Consider the following 21,265-nt stretch of genomic DNA (forward strand, 5'->3'; position numbering starts at 1 on the left):
GTTAGTGAAAGATGATACCAAACAATGAAAATGATTACATGTACATTTAGGCATTTAGCAGATGCTTCTGTCCAAAGGGACTTACAGTTGAGGAGGTATTCAGCGATTCAACAAGTGGAGGCAATGCATACAAGAAGGGCTATTTATACAAAGTAATTTGTGTTCAGAGAATTTAATGCTGGAGTAGAAGGTTTTTTTTTAGAGAGAGGGAGGGAGAGAGAGAGAGAGCTATAGGTGGTTTTGGTATTATTCACCTGGGTTCAGGTGTTCTAGGAAGAGATGTGTGTTTAGTTGTCATTTGAATAAATCCAGTGTATCTACAGTCTGAGTGGGAATGGGAATATCATTCCACCAGCAAGGAACATTGAATGAAAACCTATTGGAAAGTTACTTACAGCCTGTCACAAGGGAGATGCTGACAACAGGGAGGTGCAACTTGTGAATAATAAGCGATAGGTCAATACAGGAAGAGCAGGCAACATAAACAAACAAACAAAGATCGGTACACGGTAGGACAAGGCAAGGAAAACGCATCGTAATGTTAACTAGATAGATAAACAAGACTCAGGAAAGTCTGTGTGCTAGTGTGCTGTATAAATACTCCAACTACTCAGTCTTTGAGCAGCTTCAGTTGTATGAGTTAGAAATCAGCCAGGATTAGGAACCTGTGTGTGTGTGCAATGCATGACTGGATCTTGTAGTCCATATAATGGCAGATTTGTAGTTCTATGCAATACTGTGTGTTTACCAGCAATCTGCACAGGCTGGATCACTGGTGATAGCGACACAGCTTCTCTGTGAAGGCACCACAGGTTGGTGCTCACACCCCAACTCGAAGCTCCTGGAGGCGATGTAGACTTTCAGGAGCAGGTGCAGGTAAGAGATTGCAGTGCCAGTGGCTGTCTTGTAAATCAGTGATTTGAACTTGATCTTCAACCGGTTACCCATGCAGAGAGAAATGATGTCAATCAATTACTCAATCAATTTTGTTTCTAAAAACAAAAGAACATATTTTGAAGAATGTGACTAAAGGACTTCCAGACGATTTAAAGCACACAGCCTTCAAGAATCAAGACCATTATGAGTTGTTAATGGATTGTGATTGTTAAACCAGTCTTTCACTGAAGAATGGCGTAGGTAAAGTTTCATACGCAATATACTTTACCACCTTTTCAGTAAGTAGATATAAAATTAATATGCTGTTACATCACCTGGATAATGATTAGTGCTTAACTGTTAACTTTATGCTAGATGTGCTGTATTAAATGAAAAGTGCGTGTGGAAGTCCTCTCATTGATTATAGCCTGTGCATGCTAAAATTACAATCAATTATAGACTGTCTGTAATGGTAACATTTCTGACCACACAGTTAATGGCAGCCCATTAGCGATTTACGTTTTGGACTGGATTATTTAAAGTTATACAAAGGTCAGGGGTCTTTTGTGATGCTCATTTTGTGCACAGAGAACATGAAGCCCCTGACCTTTAATATAACTTCAACTTAAGTAGTAAAATAATCTCTAATGGGCAGCCATTAACTGTTTGGTCTATGCTGTTAGCGCTATGACTAGCCTGTAATAGACTGCAATGGCAGCACAGACAGCGCGTAATCAATGTGTTACAGCATGTTGTTGTTGTTTTTTTCTTAATTCAGTGCAATGCCAAATTTACAAGCTCACATGAATAGGATGCAAACAAGCTAAGTGATATAAACCACAATGGCTGAGTGAGTCACAAGGAGAAAACACAAAGGATGACAAGAAATGTAACAGACAAGAATTATTGTTTGTCTGAGCGATAAAGACAGCCAGCAGACATTCATTGGCATTCATGCATAGTTCATTTAACTGACCTTTGACCCTCGCAAAAACAACTCAACCAAGCTAACAGAATTTTAAATATAGGTTATGATGGACCCTTAGGGATATTGTTGCTTCTGCCCTTTATTTTTTTATCAACAAATACTTCAAGTGTCTACTAGCGGTCTTGTCAACATATTATTGATATTACTCTAGCTTTTGTGGAATAGCATTTATGCTACTGTATGTATGTAGCTGTAATTTAGTGATCGGACATCAATCATTTTCTTTACATTTAAAGCTTCACCTACCAGGGTGAAAAATAGGCCTATTGTATATTCCTCAATGTCAAGCTAACTTGACTGAGCCATTAGACACAAGCTCAGATTAAACATATTTAAACAACCCAGGCTCATTCTGAAAATGTACCGTAAGATACATTTCTGGAGAGCGCCAAATACGTCCCAGGAGATACATTATTTTTCAGATCTCAAATTTCACTCACGAGTGCCATTTGTGCCTGCTTGAGTTAATCGACCAGAGGCCGCTGTTGACTGACTGACTGAATGACTCACTGACTGACCGGTCGACTGACCCACCCTATCTTCTTCCATAATCCCAACCAATAGTGTTTTTTAAAAGCACCGATTGACCCGCTCACCCACTTTCCTAAACCCAACCGTCAGTTTTAGAAAGCAATACAGAAAAAGAAAAGCTCTTGCCTGATTTTTACCACGTTTTTAAATTTTACTATATTCCCAAGTTACTTACTTGTTTATTTTAAATTTTTTGGCTTTTGTTTTTATCTTACCCGCTTTCTTGAACCGTTCTTCGATTAACTCATCGTGGTCAGCTCCTCTCTGTGTCTCAAGTGTGCCGACATACATTGCAAGCTAACTTGACAAACTGGTAACAGTGGAAAAGTCGCCCATACGGAAGTACTGTCATACCGCCCTGTAGCGTTCATTTTAAAGGGTCACGAAACACCAAAACACATTTTTTGAGATGTTGACAGTCATACATATGTTCCACGCTGCTAAAAACACTATTTCATAAAAAAGTGAAAATAGGTTGTTTTTGTGTTGTTTCGAGCAAATTCTTCTCAAAATCTTCTGGTTTGAAAAGAAATTTAGAAGCTACGTCATTATTAGATCCTAGTGTAAATGCCAGCATGTAGACTGGCAGTCTGTACCGGCGGGTACAACATGACGTCTTTTCATCATTAATTCTCTATTGTGTATGAGGTGCAACTTCATTATTATGCATGATAGCTTTGAAGACCCGTTACAATGTTCAGATGGCAGAGAAACGCTACGTTGTGTTGCCAGGCATAATTAAAACAAGTGGAAGAAGAAGAATTGTTTGGAGACATGGGTCATCAGTGTTGCAATTATAAATGTGCTGCAACAAAGGTTTTGTTTTTTATGTCCCTGCTATGAGAGTGCATCTGGACTCACGTGTAGATAACAGTGGTCTGCTAACAAAAATGTGTTTGTAAGGAACATTTTTTATCTGAGAGCTTTTTACATCTAAAAATAGTGAAATCCGGGGTTACATATTGTGTAACTATTCTGACAATGCTGGTGTATATTGTTCTTGTGTGTTGTATCCTCCATTATCTGTCTCTTTTTCTCTCTCCACATGAGCGGAGATCAGGTGCAGCTGTGAGAAGGGCGGCGCCAATTATAAAAGCACGCTGTTGGCGCTGTTCATCGAGTACTCTTCCTGTTTCCCCTCGCTGTTGTGTGTGTGAGCAGATCGCTCTAAGTTCTCTGTGTGGCAGTGATATCTTTCTGTTTTTCCAAAATTATCTGGTGAGATACTCTGTTAAATATGGTAATGGGACGGTATTAGCGGTGGATGATCTTTTATTTCCTGTCTGCAACCCTTTTTCAAAGTCATCTGGAGAGATACTCTGTTAAAAACGGTAATAGGACGATATTCTTTGTTAGCTGTGGCTAAATGTTTCTTTTCTGCTGAATGATCTAAGGGAAGGCCCTTTTCTTTTGTCACGTTTTCTCCTGTTTAATGGATAGTCAAGGAGGGTAGGATTATTGTTTTGTTTACAGAGCTTTATTTTTGGTTTAGGTAAGAAATCCAATATTAGGTAGCATACCTTGTTTGGTTATTTTGTTCCCTTGTTCTGATACAGGTAATATTTATGTTTAATAAATCTGTTACCTCTTTTTACATGACAACTTGTCCTGTATGTGTGTGCTTGAGGAGCAGGAATGGGGACTCTGGGTGACCTCTTTTAATAGACGGTCATCCTTATCCGTATGTGGGTGGCACGGTTGATCCGCTATGTAACATCCAGATTTGCCACTCGTCTTCTTTTAAAAAAAGGCGCAGTTCCAGTTGGTGTTGATTGTCCTGCCTCTACAGATTTGGTAAGTGTGTGATCAGTGTCGATTAGTTTGTGTCGTCAGCAGTACTCTTTCAGTTTTTAAAGACATACCTTAGTCAAAATGGTTGAGTTACTAAGTTTACATTAATATCACTATAATATTATGGGCTGAAAGTTCTGCTGTAAATGCTGCTCTCTGAACGTAAACACCTTAATCAAACCATCATGTAGACTTTTCGCAGCATTTTATGACAGGATAGTCTACACATGGCTTTCTGATACTATTCTCTGCACATACCGAGTGCATCTAAGTTACAGAGAAATGCTGAGGGTTTTTTTCTTCCATACGGCATGCGGTATCAAACATTCCATTAAATCTACACTCTTCCAGCAGTTCCGCGCATCCAATATCTTGTTTGTCACAGGGGGCATGCTTGAAATGTTCCTGAATAAAAGTGAAAGTGCCAAACTGCGGTTAAAGTGGACAAATTAATAATTCTAAACATAGTCACTGTCTTTTTCTTCACTGTTTGTTTTGCCTCTGTGAAACTTAGAGCATGCTCGAACTGAAACTCTCATTTTCATGCAAACCCTTCCCTCTTTCGCCACTCGACACTCCCACCTAAACAAAGCATTCACTTTCCTGACTTTTTTCAAACTAGACGTGTGAAAACACCCTGCTGAAACGGGGGGTGTTTCATGGCCTTTTAAAGACAAAATGCAGCCATATGTACTTCTGGTTGCATAATTTGCAATCTCCAGAAATGTGCTACGTTTTCAGAATGAGCCTATGTTATATTTAAAGCCACTTACACAAAAAAGCTACATTTTCCAATAGTGTTTACACAATAAACACTTACCGTCTTCACCAGCAAACATGAAAAATATATATATATATATATATATATATATATATATATATTCAACAGATTATAGTGAAAATTGGGTAGCTTTAATTCTGAACGGTGACTTGAGTATATTATTTCTTTAACACTAGCAGATGAATCAAATGTTCCAGACAGCACTGGGGGAATCTCATAATGTTCTGTTTTTTGGAGCAGATTTTGCATTTCCAACAGGCTGCTGCATGGAGGAAGCTGTAATCGCAGGTGTATTCTCCCAAGATCCTCAAATCCCAGCCGTCACTCCAACTTTAACAGCAAACTTTACAACACATTCAACACCGCACATACACGAACAAGCACACACAAGGACAAACCTGCAGCAAATCTACCGGCAAAAGTTCTGCCGTCTCAGGAGAGCGGAAAGCAGCTCGTGAGATTTTCAGCAAATGTGGAATTCCATCTTCCTAGAATAAATATAGCATGAATCTGGGCCATGTTTTCGAAGGATGTTTCTGCTGTCTCACAGTAAGAAGATTCGAGTGACTGGCATCTATGGATTGCGTTAAAGTTTTCATTGCAAACATTGAGATGCACAACCCCAGAATTGATGTCTACCGTACTAAACAAAGTCGGTGTGCAGTCACAATGATGGTCAAAAGTTTTGGAATTTTCAACACAGTGCAATGATTTGATGTTTCTCAAATCCATAACACTTACGAATATCTGAAAATACACATTGTAAACTACTGCATCTCTCAACCTATAATTAGAAGCATTTTATTGATTAGTAGAAAATGTGGAATTCAAATAGATTATCAAGCAAGTTAACATATATTTATATACATATATATTATATATAACATTTTATAAATTCACTAATGTTAATCCTGGACCATCAAATTTATTTTATTACAGCGTAAATTCACTAATGTTGATCCTAGACCATCAAATTTATAAATTCACTAATGCTGACCCTGGACCATCAAATCTATTTTTTACAGTGCAAATTCACTAATGTTGATCCTGGACCATCAAATTTAGTAAATTCTCTAATGTTGATCCTGGACCATCAAATATATAAATTCACTAATGTTGATCCTGGACTAGGGTTGGGCCGATAGACGATAAACTCCACAAAACTGAGCCGGCTTCACGATACAATCACGATCCATTGCTCCGCCCCACATTTATGTTGATATCTAACTTATTGTTTGCATGTCATCTTAATAGCAATAACGGTCTTTTCATGAGCTGTGTTACATTTTACATAAAGCTGCCGCTTGCACGGCTGACAGCATAGTGATGATTAAATGAAGGATTATACAGTACCTCTCGCGCTTAAAACATGTAGATTCAGTGGCAAACGCTGTTACCTATGTTGTATCGAAATCTGACTGCCCGGACAAATCTGACTCCCCTTCGCGAGCATGTGCGTCCACCAGCGCCTACTGTTAAAGTCACAGCAGTTTATCATAAACCTTTTATCGATCATTAATAATAATAATATATATATATATATATATATATATATATATCACTGTGGTGCAGTGGGTAGCATGATCACCTCACAGCAATAAGGTTGCTGGTTCGAGCCTCGGGTCAGTTGACATTTCTGTGTGGAGAATTTATCACCAACCCAGTCATTATGTCTCAAACTAATAATACTATCAATTACAATCATTCTGTGCAAACTGCAGAGTGAAATAAATAACAAAAATATATTTGCACTTACCTTTAAACACTGAAACCAACAACACCACCACAACAAAACACATTTTGTTGAAATATACCCCTCAACGCCATCACAACTGTTAATTAACAGACATTTTTTACAGTGCAGATAAAATTAATAATACTAAAGTGCCGGCATCTCTTGAGCCTACTCCTTCAAGTTTGAAAAGACCAGAAAGCAACAAGTCATTGACTAATTCCATCATATAAAGTGGCAATCAAAAAATGAATACAATTTTTCAAGTACGTTCAAAAAGGCCACTTTAACCCTCATAATCTGTTTTCCTCTATAGCACGTTTACTCTAAGAGCTCTTGTAATCTCCTAAAATAACAAAGTTATGCACAAACTGCAATTGTATGTGATTTTTTTCATGCTGGGAACATTTTCTCAGTCTGTGTCATTACCTCAACGACCCCCTCATTGATACGTGGCAGCTTGCGGGTCGGCATGTGATTTATGAGTCAGTTTTGTCTGATTGCCTCATAAAGAAGTCTTTCTCCCTCTGCCCATCTCAGCAGTGACCAACAATAAAAGAGAGCGTTTGGCAGCTATTAAATAAATATTTATCCACAGGCTCCCCTGTGGTTGTCCCTTCTCCAGCCGTACATCTCAGTTTGGGATGGAAAGGCATGGAAGAAGTGAAGTAGGTACTTTTTAATCAAGAGAGAAGGCAATGAGTGCAGCAGGATGTAACAAATACCCTCATGCTGTGCTGGCCAGACAGGGAGGTAAGAGCCATACGGTAATGAAGTGAGACAGGGACATGTATGGACAGGACAAATCACTTGGCTGCTCAGCCACGGTTCCCCTCTCGCTTTATCAAGGCCCAAGCCTTTCCACGTAATCCCCGCCAATCAATTACCCTTCACAGAGAAAGTCAATCAAGCAACCTCTGTCGGCTATTCTTGGCCAGACCAGTGCTGAAGGTGAAAGCAGTTGCATTTAAGTTCAATGTCAAGTTTGACTGGGAATAACTGAAGTCTAATCCTGTAAGATTATTAATCATAATACTTGATATTGCGATATTAATTAGGTCAATTTAATTAGATGTCATTTTAATGTATTCCTTTAAATTCATTCAATTATTATCGATGTTCTCCTATTTCTATCATTGTTTTTTGTCTATAGGTATATTTGATGCCTGCTATATTTAAAACTATAACAGCTTTTACGTTTTCTTGTGGGGATCGTTTCTTGTGGGCAAATTGAATGTTTGATTAAACTGTAATTAATTTGATTAATTAATCATCACATCACAAAATTAATTAAATTACAGATTTTAATCATTCAACAGCCCTAACATTAATACAATATATCACATGCTATTACATATTAATAGACATTGAAAATAAAGAGATTTTCCCCAGATTACCTTGAAATATGAAATTATGAAATGGCTACTTTTCACAAAAAGTTAACACAAAGTAACAAACAGAATTAAATGTGAAATTGTGAAGTTTAAAAAAAAAATTCACATAGTGAACATTTTCAGTGGGTCGCGGAGTGTGTGGTCAAAAAAACAACAAAAGTTTAATTTTTAACTTATTTTGCTTATACCGGACTTTTATGTTGAAATGCACGTGCAACAACCATACCATTTGATATGTGAAATTTCATTTTATTATAGCAACTAATATGTAAAGTATGGATTTACAAATTTTGACAAAAAAAAAAGGCTTAAAGAGCCCATATTATACATGAAATAGGGTCATATTTAGGTTGTAAGGGTCTCCAACAACAGTCTAATATGCATGCAAGGTCATAAAACACTTTTATGGTCCTATAATCTGCATTTATTTTTACCTAATTATCCCAACGACTCCCATATGAATCGTTCAGCGATTCATTTGTTCCCAACCCCCTCCTCAGCGCGAAGCTAATCTGCGCTGATTGGACCGATGACAGCCTGCTGCGATTGGTCGACAGTGACAGGCTTCAGCACGAGACAGAGTGAAATGCCCAGCTGGTAATCAACAATATAAAAGTAGTCACAGTGCACACGCGCTTCATAGTGTAAGGCTTTTTTCACACACACACACAACCCTCCTCAGAAGAACTGGGGAGATCGACGCGAGTCTCTCTCTCTCCCTCTCCCTCTCACACACACACACAACGCTCCTCAGAAGAACTAGGGAGATCGACGCGAGTCTCTCTCTCTCCCTCTCCCTCTCTCTCTCTCTCACACACACACACAACGCTCCTCAGAAGAACTAGGGAAAGCGACGCGAGTCTCTCTCTCTCTCTCTCTCTCTCTCTCTCTCTCTCTCTCACACACACACACACACACACGCACACACACACACAACCCTCCTCAGAAGAACTGGGGAGATCGACGCGAGTCTCTCTCTCTCCCTCTCCCTCTCTCTCTCTCACACACACACACACACAACGCTCCTCAGAAGAACTAGGGAAAGCGACCCGAGTCTCTCTCGCTCTCTCTCTCTCTCTCTCTCTCTCTCTCTCTCTCTCTCTCTCTCTCTCTCTCTCTCTCTCTCTCTCTCTCACACACACACACACACAACGCTCCTCAGAAAAACTAGGGAAAGCGACGCGAGTCTCTCTCTCTCTCTCTCACACTTTTAACGTGGCTTACATGTGATAAGAGAATATAAAGAGTAACCGCGTGTACTGTACCAGGTTAACAACTCATCTTTGGGTAGAGACTGTCAATATTATCCATCTGAGCACAGCGTGACTTCATTCGACCGGCGGCGTCTGTGTGTGTGTGTCTAGTGTTTTTTCTGTGTTAGTGGGCGGGGCCGCAGGTTTCAAATCTCCCTGGTTTGCGCGCGTAACTACTGGCGAGGCTTGTGTTTCGTGGCTGCGTCATCGCGAAACACCTAATGACTCGTTATCAAGGCGACTCGTTTGAAGCACTATGAGTCGACTCTTTTATAGGTGAATCAATAGTTTTAAACACTGTACACTTACAGATTTAAGCCTTAGCTGGATATTTCACTTCACTTAGAGCTGTGTTACACACTACATGGAAGGGCATTTTCAAAAACCCATAATATGGGCTCTTTAAAACCTCAGTGTGTCATATGTAGTGAGGTGCTCTCACAAGAGAGCATGAAACCTTCTAAATTAAAACAACATTTAGAAACCAAACATCCTGGTTGCAAACCTGTGGACTATTTTCAAAGACGACTCTAAGAGCCGCGGGCATCACAAAGATGCATATATTTTGTTAAATGACAGCAATAAAATGTTGTTTATTTCTAAGTCTTGGTGATTTTCTTATGATTTATCTGTCAATACTTGTGTATGTTAACAAGTAAATACAAACTAATTATAATTCCTAAAATTATATTATAGTTCCTAAAAATTTGGGTCACTGATTGATGACCATGTTAAAATGTGGGTCCCATGGCCAAACCACTTGAGAACCACTGGCTTAGAATATTGCTGTGGTTACATTACATAGACCTGATGCTGCATTTAGATGCAATTAGAATTTTTTATTTTTAGCTGGGTGTAATTTTTAAACATGCCATTGCAAAATAATTAAAGGTTAAATTAAACGTGCAGTAGGTGCTGTATTTATAAACATTTTTGTTGTGTTGGTTGAAAGTCTCCTCACATTCCAATAATAATGATTAAATTAAATGATCTAAATGTATTTACTGTACATGTATTTTTATATTCTGGGTAAGGCATAAAACTAAAAAATATTTGTCCAATTAAATTTTGTCGGGCAGATAATTCCAATAATTCTGATAAGTAGCGCAAACTTTCTGTCAACAAATGTAGATTTGTACATTTGCACACTCTGTTCACGCAGACAGATCCCATGTTTGAATACTGAATCAATATTGGAGTTACTTTTGCATGCTGGAGGAAGGATGACAATATGGCTGGAGTATTTCTTTTAGACAGGAAACGTTTTAAAACTATTTTAGTCAGGCAATGCTTATGTAGATTGTGTTGTTTTACGAATGGGTTATATGCACAAATGTGTTGTACAGCCATTGAAATCTTCCAGCAAAAGATTGATGTGACTATTTTCAGTTTCATAAGGAACCTTTTACAGAATAAATAATGCAGGTCTTTATTTAGTTTAATAACAAAACATAAGTAAATAGCGCTATTATGATTATATATTCCCATCACATTGGTTCATTTTTGAACAATGACAACCTGTGACACGCTCCCTATATTGTTTACCATGCTACTTTGAATATTCTGTCTGAAACAGTGTGTAAGTATGGCTTAGCACAGGCATGTCCAAGCTCGGTCCTGGAGGGCCGGTGTCCTGCAAAGTTTAGTTCCAACCCCAATCAGACAAACCTGGGCTAGCTAATCAAACACTTACTAGTCTTTCTAGAAACATCCGTGCAGCTGTGTTGAGGCAAGTTGGAGCTAAAATCTGCAGGACACCGGCCCTCCAGGACCGAGTTTGGACACCCCTGGCTTAGCATATGGCTTGCTAAGCATAGTCGCTTTAGGACAAAGTGCGTGAGAGAGTGAGACCAGCGATCCTTGCATGCGTGAAATATTGCGCATTATGAAAAGTTTTGCTAGCTTCACAATTAAAAATGTGCCAGATATAATACAGTTTCCATTCATAACTGTAGTATTTTAAAGTACTATCAAGTTTTCTGACTGGCGAATAATATGATCTAGTGGATTGTCTACTGTCATCTTTACCCAAGTGGTACTCACTGGAGAGCCACATGGGCAGAGTTGAGCTCCAACAAGGGGGAGCTTGAGTTACAGCTCCTCCTTGCTGCATTTCTCCTACAAGTGATGTCACTGGGGTGCACATTCATAATTTCAGGAGACATGGCTTTGGACGACAGGGGAGGCATTGTGTTTTCAAACTATTATGCTAACGGATAGCATTTTGACAGATCACCTACTGCACCTTTAACCATAGTTGTGCTAACCTTATAATACTTGTAGAAAAACATTGGCTATGCAAATACAGGCTTACATGTATACAACTAATCATTTAAAGCTTTATAATCCATGAAATTAGCATATATTTGACTGATAAAATTAGGGATGTCTGCTCAAGTTTTTTTGTCCTCGATCCAATACTTCTATAATACATAAAAAAGAATAAAAAAGATTGAAGAACCAGATCCAGGATGATCCTTATTTTTTTTTAATTCACTTTATTTTAACATTCAACAACTCTGTTAACAAACAGAGCACTTCTGTGAGGTAGCTTGAACAATCAAGTAATAAATAACATAAATCATAAAAACATAAAAGAAATAACAATATATTTTGGACTTTAGTGCAACAGTGAATATAAAACAAATCTAATATAAAAACAAATAGCTCCTCTACTTAAAATACCCGGAAGGTAATACAAAGTTTACATATCTCACAGTTTGCTATAGACCTTTTTCTTGGCTGCTGCATGGAGGTCACCATAGCGACCCACGTCTTCCGATAGAATGTTTAGAACTTCCGTTTACAGCGTTTACAACAGGTTATTTGCGATCCGAAAATGGGTTTCAATAGCGTTTTGAGTGTTATACGGAGTGTTTTTGTGACACACAACTTTGAAAGGTGTGTGTTAAAGTCGTTATAATCTGTTAGATGTGGTTCAAACGCGAGAGAAAACCGTTCTCCCTAGTTCACGTGTCTGCCGTCAGAAATAGACGTGTGTGTGTTCCCGACCTGTCAGCTGTTAGCTCAGCGGCTCTTCAATGCACGCGCACACACATACACATGCAATATTTCACTGCATTATAGAGCAAACCAGATTACTGGCCTGAAACTTAACAGGAATGTAAGTCATGCAATTTACAAAAATGACCAATAAGTCTGTTATTGATACTCTGCTGGCTAATTTGCATGTTGGTTCTAATCGAGAGTCGTTTATGTTTCATTTAGTTAGTTTGTGTTGTGTAGTATTTACCAGGGTTTGTGTTTTTCTGTCATTTCAAAACGCCCCTTTTTTAAACTTTGTGAAACTTATTCAATCAGAGTGTCAGTGGGACAGTACAGGTTACTAATGTGTGTCAAACATTTTGGTGAATTACATTTGTTTGGGCTGGAAAGAAAGAGAAAATGTTGACTTTAGCGATGACGAGGCTTAATTTAAGAGGCACAAGATGCCATCTGACACAGAGGGGAAAATGCCTCAGCAGTTGTAGATTGCATTTTTTAAATAATCAGCCCAGTAGGTGGTGCTGATCGACAACAGAATTAGGTCAAAGACGTTAAAAGCGAATAAAACATTTCAAAGCTGTCCAAATGTGACTGTTTATACGCATCAGCTGCCGACCGGAAGTTCTTAGCATTCTCCTTGCGCATACACACAAAGCATAATGGGTAATTTTGCGTTCTAAGAATAAGGTCTATAGCAATGTTGTCATCATCAAATTTATAATACCTCCAGACCGCAGACATACTCGCGCTTCCCGCTTCAAGCTGCTTCCGTGTTCTACTTTGCCGGCATTTAACCAATAGCGTCTCTGCAACAAAGTGATGTCATGCCGCACACGTTGCTGTTTCTATGTGAAGTTTAGAAAGTGGTCTATGGCAGAACTATAGATTTGTTCAAAAATGATGAGAATATATATATCATATACATATATATTCGAGTCTTGATCGGAATGTAACGTCCAATTCCGAACGAGTCTGAAACCTTGTGATCAGACCCAATTTCCGATCCCGTGATCAGATCTGGACATACCTAGATAAAATGGTTGTTAACCAATGAGATCTACCAATAAGGCTGTCAACCAATTAAATGCTGCGTTTTTATCTTTTTCAACAACAAAACACTTGAAAGCAACAAGCTCATTATCACAACTTCATAAGTGTGAAGTAGGATATTTCTTACTGCCTTTAAAGTCATGACCCACCAGTTGAGGATCACAGATTTAGGAAAAAACTGTGAACTTGAGACTTACTGACTTTTTAAAGAAGCTTTGAATGAAAAAGGAGATATTTAGCCATTCGCACTGATTACAGAGAGAGTTTATTTAAGTGAAAGAGTTAGCGAGAGAAGGATTATCTGAAAACACTTTGAACGAACTTTAATTTTAAACTCCACTTAATGTGTCCTCCACCCGCCTCCGTTCATTCCTCCATCTCTTTCTGCCCCCTACGCTTCTCATTTTCACCCGCTTAATGACATGTAATAGGGATTTGTTTCAGGCTTTCACACTTCATTCACAAAAGCTGAAATCCTCTGGGTTCAAGGCACTGTGACAACCAGCGCGGCGTAATTTTCCTCCCTGTCATTATTAGATTAGCACTTGTAACATCGGAAGAAAAAAAAATTGGAGCATCTCCCAATGAACTGTAGCTGTAGGGGTCTAATGTGCATCTCTGCTGTTTGTTTTCTGGTGCACAGCAGATGGAAGAGCCAGAAAAGCCAGAGGTGCTACATACTCTGCAGAAATGTGATCATCATTAGCGACTCGATGAGTTTGTTTTGCCTTTAGCAAAGCGTTTGAGAGTTCAGTGCGACCTCGAGTTGGAATATAGAGTTTGAATGGACATGCAAGTGATGAGTAAACATCTTAATCACTGTTTATCTTGTTTTCCAGTAACAACATCTAAACAATCACTAAAATAAAATGTTTTGCATGGGAAACAGCATTACTTGTATTTTTATTTATTCTTTATGTTTATTTTAAAAATGATTATTTCTATTTTCATTAACAAATGTGGGCGTCATGGTGGCGCAGTGGGTAGCACGATTACCTCACAGCAAAAAGGTACTCCGGTTTTCCCCACAAGTCCAAAGACATACGTTATAGATGAATTGGGTAAGCCAAATTGTATGTAGTGTATGTGTTTGACTGAGTGTGTATGGGTGTTTCCCAGTGATGGGTTGCAGCTGAAAGAGCATCCGCTGCTTGAAACATATGCCGGATAAGTTGGCAGTTTATTTTGCTGTGGTGAACCCAGATTAATAAAGGGACTAAGCCGTTAAGAAAATGAATAGATAAATTAACAAATATTTTTTTGGTAACACTTTACAATACTGGTCACACTGTTAATGTTAGTTAATGTATTAACTAAGATAAACATATAATGAACAATGCTTGTATATCATTTATTAATCAACCTTTACTGATGCATTATTAAAATCAAACGTGGTGCTTGTTATCATCAGTTAATGCACCGTGAGCTAACATCCATGATGACAACCCTACGAGGATTTGAAGAGACAATGCCAACCATCTGAGATCTTCGAGGACAATAAACACTTAATACACTTCATTGAACATGTACTATTATTAATATTATTACATGAAATTATTTTTTCTTTTAAAAAGACACTAGGGGAGATGGGGGACGAAAGTATTATTTTTCATAAAACCTCATTTTAAAAGATAATGTTTTAGCAGAAATATATTTTTGCTGGTTAACTGTCAAGAGTGGTCTATCAAACCCAGGTGTTACTTTGTATCATTGTAAAACAACTCCAATATAACTTCACTCTAAATAAAATTTGCACATTGTTACTTTTGACCCCATCAGAGGGACAAAAGTAACACAAGGGTGGGTCAAACGTAACACAACAATATTTGCTCGATTTACTGGCTTAATCTTGTTTATTTTAAATATTTCTGACTATGACCTTATTAATGTTAACTGCAAACATTTTCTCCTTTATTTTTTGCAAAAAATATTATATGGCATCTTTATTTTAAGCTCCATCAAATGTTCCAAAAGCAATCCAACAATGCACAATGTTAAAATTTTCTACAATTATTGAATATTTTTTATTATTATTGGCGATGTGCATTAATTTTATAAAACATCTAAATCCAAATACTGCAAACTCTAATGTGGAAGTGAAAAATTAGGTCTGAATATTAACAGTGTTACTTTCGTCCCCGCAGGAACTCTTAACATTTTAATCTGATTTACTTTTAAACTGAAAAATTCAAACATTTGAAACTTAAGGATGTGTTTTTGCACCAAATCACCTGTAGATTGATCATAACTGTGATACATGAAAAGAGAAACACAACTTGTAATAGGGAAAAAAGCACCACTATAAAAATTTAATTCTGCACTTAAAAACTGCGGGGGACGGTCTCGAAATCAGGTGATATTTTGCAGCTCCATCAAGGCTTGCATGCTTGAATGTGCTGTTATAGCCTGGAAAGCAAATGTTGTTAGAGCTTCAATAAAATTTATTTGTTACTTTCACCCCACGTTACGTTCATCCCCGCTTTCCCTTATATACTGTATAACTACAGAATAACTACGTTTATATACTGACCGTTTATATACTTTACTTTATATACTTTACACAGCTCCTTAACTTTTCTGATTTTGACTGTAATGTGATGATGTGCATCTTTTGTGAAGCTGCTTTGGAATGATAATTATTGTGAAAAGCGCTATACAGGTAAACTTGAATTGAATTGAATTGGATAACCTAACAATGCAACACTGAATTTTGATTAACAAATGTTAACTAAGATACTTAAATACTGTAATAAATGTACTGTTCAGTGTCTGTTCATGTTACTAAATGCATTTTTATAGAGTGTAACTATTTATTTCTTTTAAAATAACATATCGGAACTTAAATGAACAGTTGACTTGTCACATATTTCCTCACAGGTCACATTAACAAATTTATAGAATGATTCGTTTATATTGTATAAAGGCATAATTACAATCCATTTCTCCCAATATTGCAGGTATTCGTCTATTTGTAGTTTTAAAGATAAAGTCCTCCTCTCCATATTTGGACATTAGATAACATGCAGATTTTGTCGGCGGTTTGAGTTGCAACCACTTTTGAGATACAGTTTTCTTACTGGTTGCTAGAAGTATTTTTAACAAATACTTGTCTTTTACCATTAAGTTGGTTGCAATATTTCCCAGGTAAATTATTGTAAAAGAAAAGTCCACCCCATCACCAAAAAGATTTTTTATTACTTGCAATACATCCTGCCAGTATGAGTGAATGGCTGGGCAACTCCAAAATAGCTTAATAATATTTTAAATACATTTATGTTGGAAATAATACAAATTCTGTTGGAGTGCTGCATCTTTACAACTACTGTACGTTCTATACTTTGCTATAACTGTTCCTGTTTACCAATATTTTGAAATATTATCAATTTGCAACACGAGTCTTTACTGACATTTCAGTAAAAACATATGTTAATATTGAAAATATAAACTACATTTAGACCAAATTAAAGGTATTTCACATGATCATATTTCTGCTGTTGTTAATGCATTTCTAAATTTACACTACTAGATTTTTTTTTACAATTAGCATTTCTGATTAGAATTTTAAATGTACTTTTCTAAAGCAGTAATGTAATGATCAAAAAATATATTACTATTGCAGCTATGATGATACTTTTTTCAATAACCTTTAAAAACCCAGCCCAAATGTGAACTGTAATGTACAGAAACATCCTTACGCTACACAGCCTTTTCTAAAATACATAATAACATTGCAAAAGCATATGGAGACCACACACACAGACCAAATGATCTGCCTTTGTCCTCAAGTCTTTCAGAGGATTTTCTGCACCGAACGTCTCCAATGCATTTCCACAGAAAGCAGGATCTCTAAAGACTCTGTTCCCCTCGGCGTGACTCCCTCAGTCCCAGAGCTCACAGGCTCCCCCTGGAGCAGCACAATCGCTCTGATACCAACATCAGGCTGGAGCAGCAGACAGTCATTGTGTGCCTCAGACACACGTCTGCTGATGACACCACAACACACACACACAGCCGTCTCTGTTCTCTCCCTTTCCTTCGGCCTGTCTCTTTCCCCACGCATCACTTTCGTTTGTGTGTGTGTGTGTGTGCATGTCTGTGTATGTGTCTCTCTCCCTTCGCTATCCTCCTCTTTCTCTCTCTCTTTCCGTCAGTGGCTGAAGTCTTTAGTCATGTGCTGTCTATCATGTGTCCAGGTCCCATTGAGGGAAATCTTATCCCAGCCATCTTTGTCAGCCAGACAACCTCATGACCCTCGGGAAGGGAAGGAGAGAGAGCGAGAAATGTGTTTTTCGGTTAAGGTGGGTGGTGGCAGTTTTTGTGAGCCAGTGATTTGTCAATGACTCGGTGGAGAGGAACTCAAGACATGCTGCTGTTGTTTCACAATTGGTGAAGGGTTTTCTTCATGTCTGCCAAAATGGCCGAGCTGAAAGACAAACAAGTGTGATGGATGTTGCTTCTTTAGGCGAAGACTTGCTGCCAACGTTTCCTCTCCCACCGCAGCTGGCGAAAGCCCACAGGGAGGGGCGGAAGAACTCTTGTTATACATGGCAGATTTTTCTCTAGGATCCATTTAAAAACTCATACGGGTCCAATGATCTGGCAACCCTTTTAAGATTGACTAATGTCATTAGCCAAACCGATCTCATGGCAGCTCTCTTATTCTAAAGAAGTCTAATTTGAGGCTCAAATGACCTGAGACAAAGTCAAGAGGATTTGGTAATGATCTGTACAACGGCTCTTGGTGAATGTTGAATTTGATTAGGCTTGTGATTTCATTCAGGATTCAGGTTAACGTTAATCAAGAACTGTTGGTAAAATCAGAGGTGATTGGTCTGGACTGATTGGACACTCTTAAAATTATAAAGGGATTTGATTAACTCCCTGTTCCATCTGCTAACAAGTTTCAGTTAAATTGAATATTTAAAAATAAGAAAGATTTTTTTCTTTTACTCTAGTACCTAACCCAGGACAATTATAATGATCACGTCTGACACCTTTGGTCAGCCATTATTTCAGGTTTTCAGTTGTGTGAAAAGACTCATCAGCACCTGACATTCTCTTTTCCATCAATACGTTCATCTGCCCTACAGTGACAAATTAACAGCTCTGAATAGGCAATATAAAGAGCATAAAATTTCAGTCACAAAAGTAAACTTCCACTAAATCAATAAACCAACCTGTTTATTTGCAAACTGTTTCCGAATCGGATGACCGGTTTAGATATTCAAGCAACTGAAATACCACCACAGAGCTTTATGCAATCTCCTTGCATCTCTGTGAAGCTAGAAAATGAGGAGAAGGCGGCAGAAATCCATCAGCGTGTGTTTTTTTTTTTTTATGCGGGTGCGTTCTGTCTCTTTTGCATTATGGGTAATGGTGAAAGGAGAAAAGCTTCAGATTAGCTTCATGCTCCACTAGAAACATACTCTGTCTTATCGAGGATGGCCATTTTTCATCTGCGCTTTCAATTTATTTATCATTTCGAACAATAACAACTCATGCAAATGAGAGCCTGAACGCTCTGTTCAGCACATTTCATAATGTGTGCCCTCAGCAGCAGAGGCGCTTGTCCCGCCATGAGTGCAGCTTTGGGCTAAATTACTCATACGGGCTGTTATATTGTGTCACTGACAGCAGAACATTAGCGTTTCAAGAGAGTCCCACGCAACTTTTTAGTGCTTTTAAGCAAACAATAGACATGGTGAGTGCATTGATGGCCGTATTATTTTAGAATATCAATGTTTGTTTCATAACACAATGCTCCATGGTACATCTTTACAGCAAGCCTTGTCCTGAACTGTTCAGAGAGCCTAACATTCAATTACTAAAACTAAATTCACTTATGAACAGGACGAGACTCAATGCCTTCAATCGAGAGTCATCTCGACTACTCAAAAACAGTTTTGCTTTTAAACTTTCCAAAAGTTACACAACTTGGTTACCAAGGAAACAAAGTGTCAATGAAGAGCTTGAGATATGAGACATGTGAAAATGTTATTGTCAAATATGATTGAGTAAATATCAGTTGAAACGGTATTGTCATGTCCAGGAAAGGAAGATGATGAGAGGTGAAACAGATCTATATTAGCAATATACAAGACAAAGGCAGACAACCCAGAGCGAATGCATAAAGCAGCAGGGTTCAGAAGCACCACTGATATACCACAGTGCTCGAGTAAATCTTACAGATAAATGCTTGTGTGTCAATAGAATTGACATAAACCAACATGAGAATCATTTTCTCTGATCTGAACCAAATTGTGCAGGTTTTCTGTCAGCTTCAAATGGATCAATGTTTTGATCAAATCAGTCCAACAGTCAAAACTGTCAATCGGACTGGTCACTATCATAAATCATTTACATTTCTCATACTGAAATGTTAGGGAAACTTTGTGGCGTAGTGAGTAGTGCTGTCACCTCACAGCAAGAAGGTTCGAGCCCCAGCTGGGTCAGTTGGCATTTCTGTGTGGAGTTCTCCGTGCATGTTCTCCCCGTGTTCTCACAGTCAAATTACATGTGCTGTAGGTGAATTTGGTAAGCTAAATTGTACGTAGTGTGTGTGATTGTCCTAGTCCTCCAGGTTGTGGGTTGAGCATTGGGCTAACAACCCACCCCATATAAACTAGATGTTAGGAAACACCAATATGGTGCGGCAAAATATCAACTTCGATATAAATGGCCCTGAGTAAGTATACCAAAATGGTAATGGAATAGAACAAATAAAACTTAAAAAGTTTATCCATTGTTTGTCTTCCATTATTTGTCATTAGCTATATACCTTTACTCATTACATTGTGCAAACGGAAAAAAGACAAACATGTTTGGAACAAGTAAAGGTAGAGTAAATGATGACAATTTTAATTTTTTGGGAAACTACTACTAAAATATGGTGACTTTATTTGATTAAAGCAGATCTGGGCATTTTGGGGCCCGCTGGACTTCACTGATTGGCCAGTGTGAAGTATTTATTTAATTTAAATCCAACTGAAAACAGGGCTTTGCAATGCAGGTCTAATATTGCTAGTCAACAAAAGGGGACTTTTACATATAGAATCTGTTGCATGCTCAGCTTCATTTTTTCTAATGGTTGTTCAGTGGCACCTGTTCAACATGCAAACAGGAAGGGATGCACATTCGGTATGTCACGCTCACGTTTTCCAGATGCCGCGAGTTGAAACAAATCAAAACGTTTCAGAGGGCTACCACGAATCGTGTGACAGGAACCAACCAAGCAGCTTCACACTTTGTATGGAATTACACAGTAATAAAGGCAGATTAATAATTTAACAAATCCAGATACAGATCTTCTCTCAGTGATGATCTTTCCATTACATATCCACCTCACATTCATCCTGATGCAAATTCAGTGCACTTGTTCAGCCAAACACAGGCTAGAATTCACTCACTGAACATAAAAAATGACAAATAAATTAATTAATTATTTAATGGATGAATAAATAAATTTAAAAATAACTAAGGTGAAACAATAAAAACAAATAATCCTGTTGCATTTTAATGAAGTTGATATTGTGATGCTGGTCTTTAAAATACTTTTTGTGTAAAATTATTTTTTTTTGCAAATTTTGGAGTTTTTATGAAGGTTTATTTAATAGTTTCACAGGTTTTTTTTTTTTTTTTTTTCATTTACAAACAAATTAACTGTATTGGTTTGGCCCTATAAAACCACCCCAGAGACTAGTGTGGGGGAAAAAAATTATTGCCCACCCCTGGATTAAAGGGTATTTTAAAACGACAGAAGGTAGAAAGAAACAAATTTAGCGCTTAAAAGCACATGGGTAAACAAAGGAGGAGCAGGAGAACATCATTTGTAACTATGGTAACAAACAAGTGGCCATAAAATGG

This window comes from Danio aesculapii, chromosome 16 (assembly GCF_903798145.1).
Source record: "Danio aesculapii chromosome 16, fDanAes4.1, whole genome shotgun sequence".
NCBI lineage: Eukaryota > Metazoa > Chordata > Actinopteri > Cypriniformes > Danionidae > Danio > Danio aesculapii.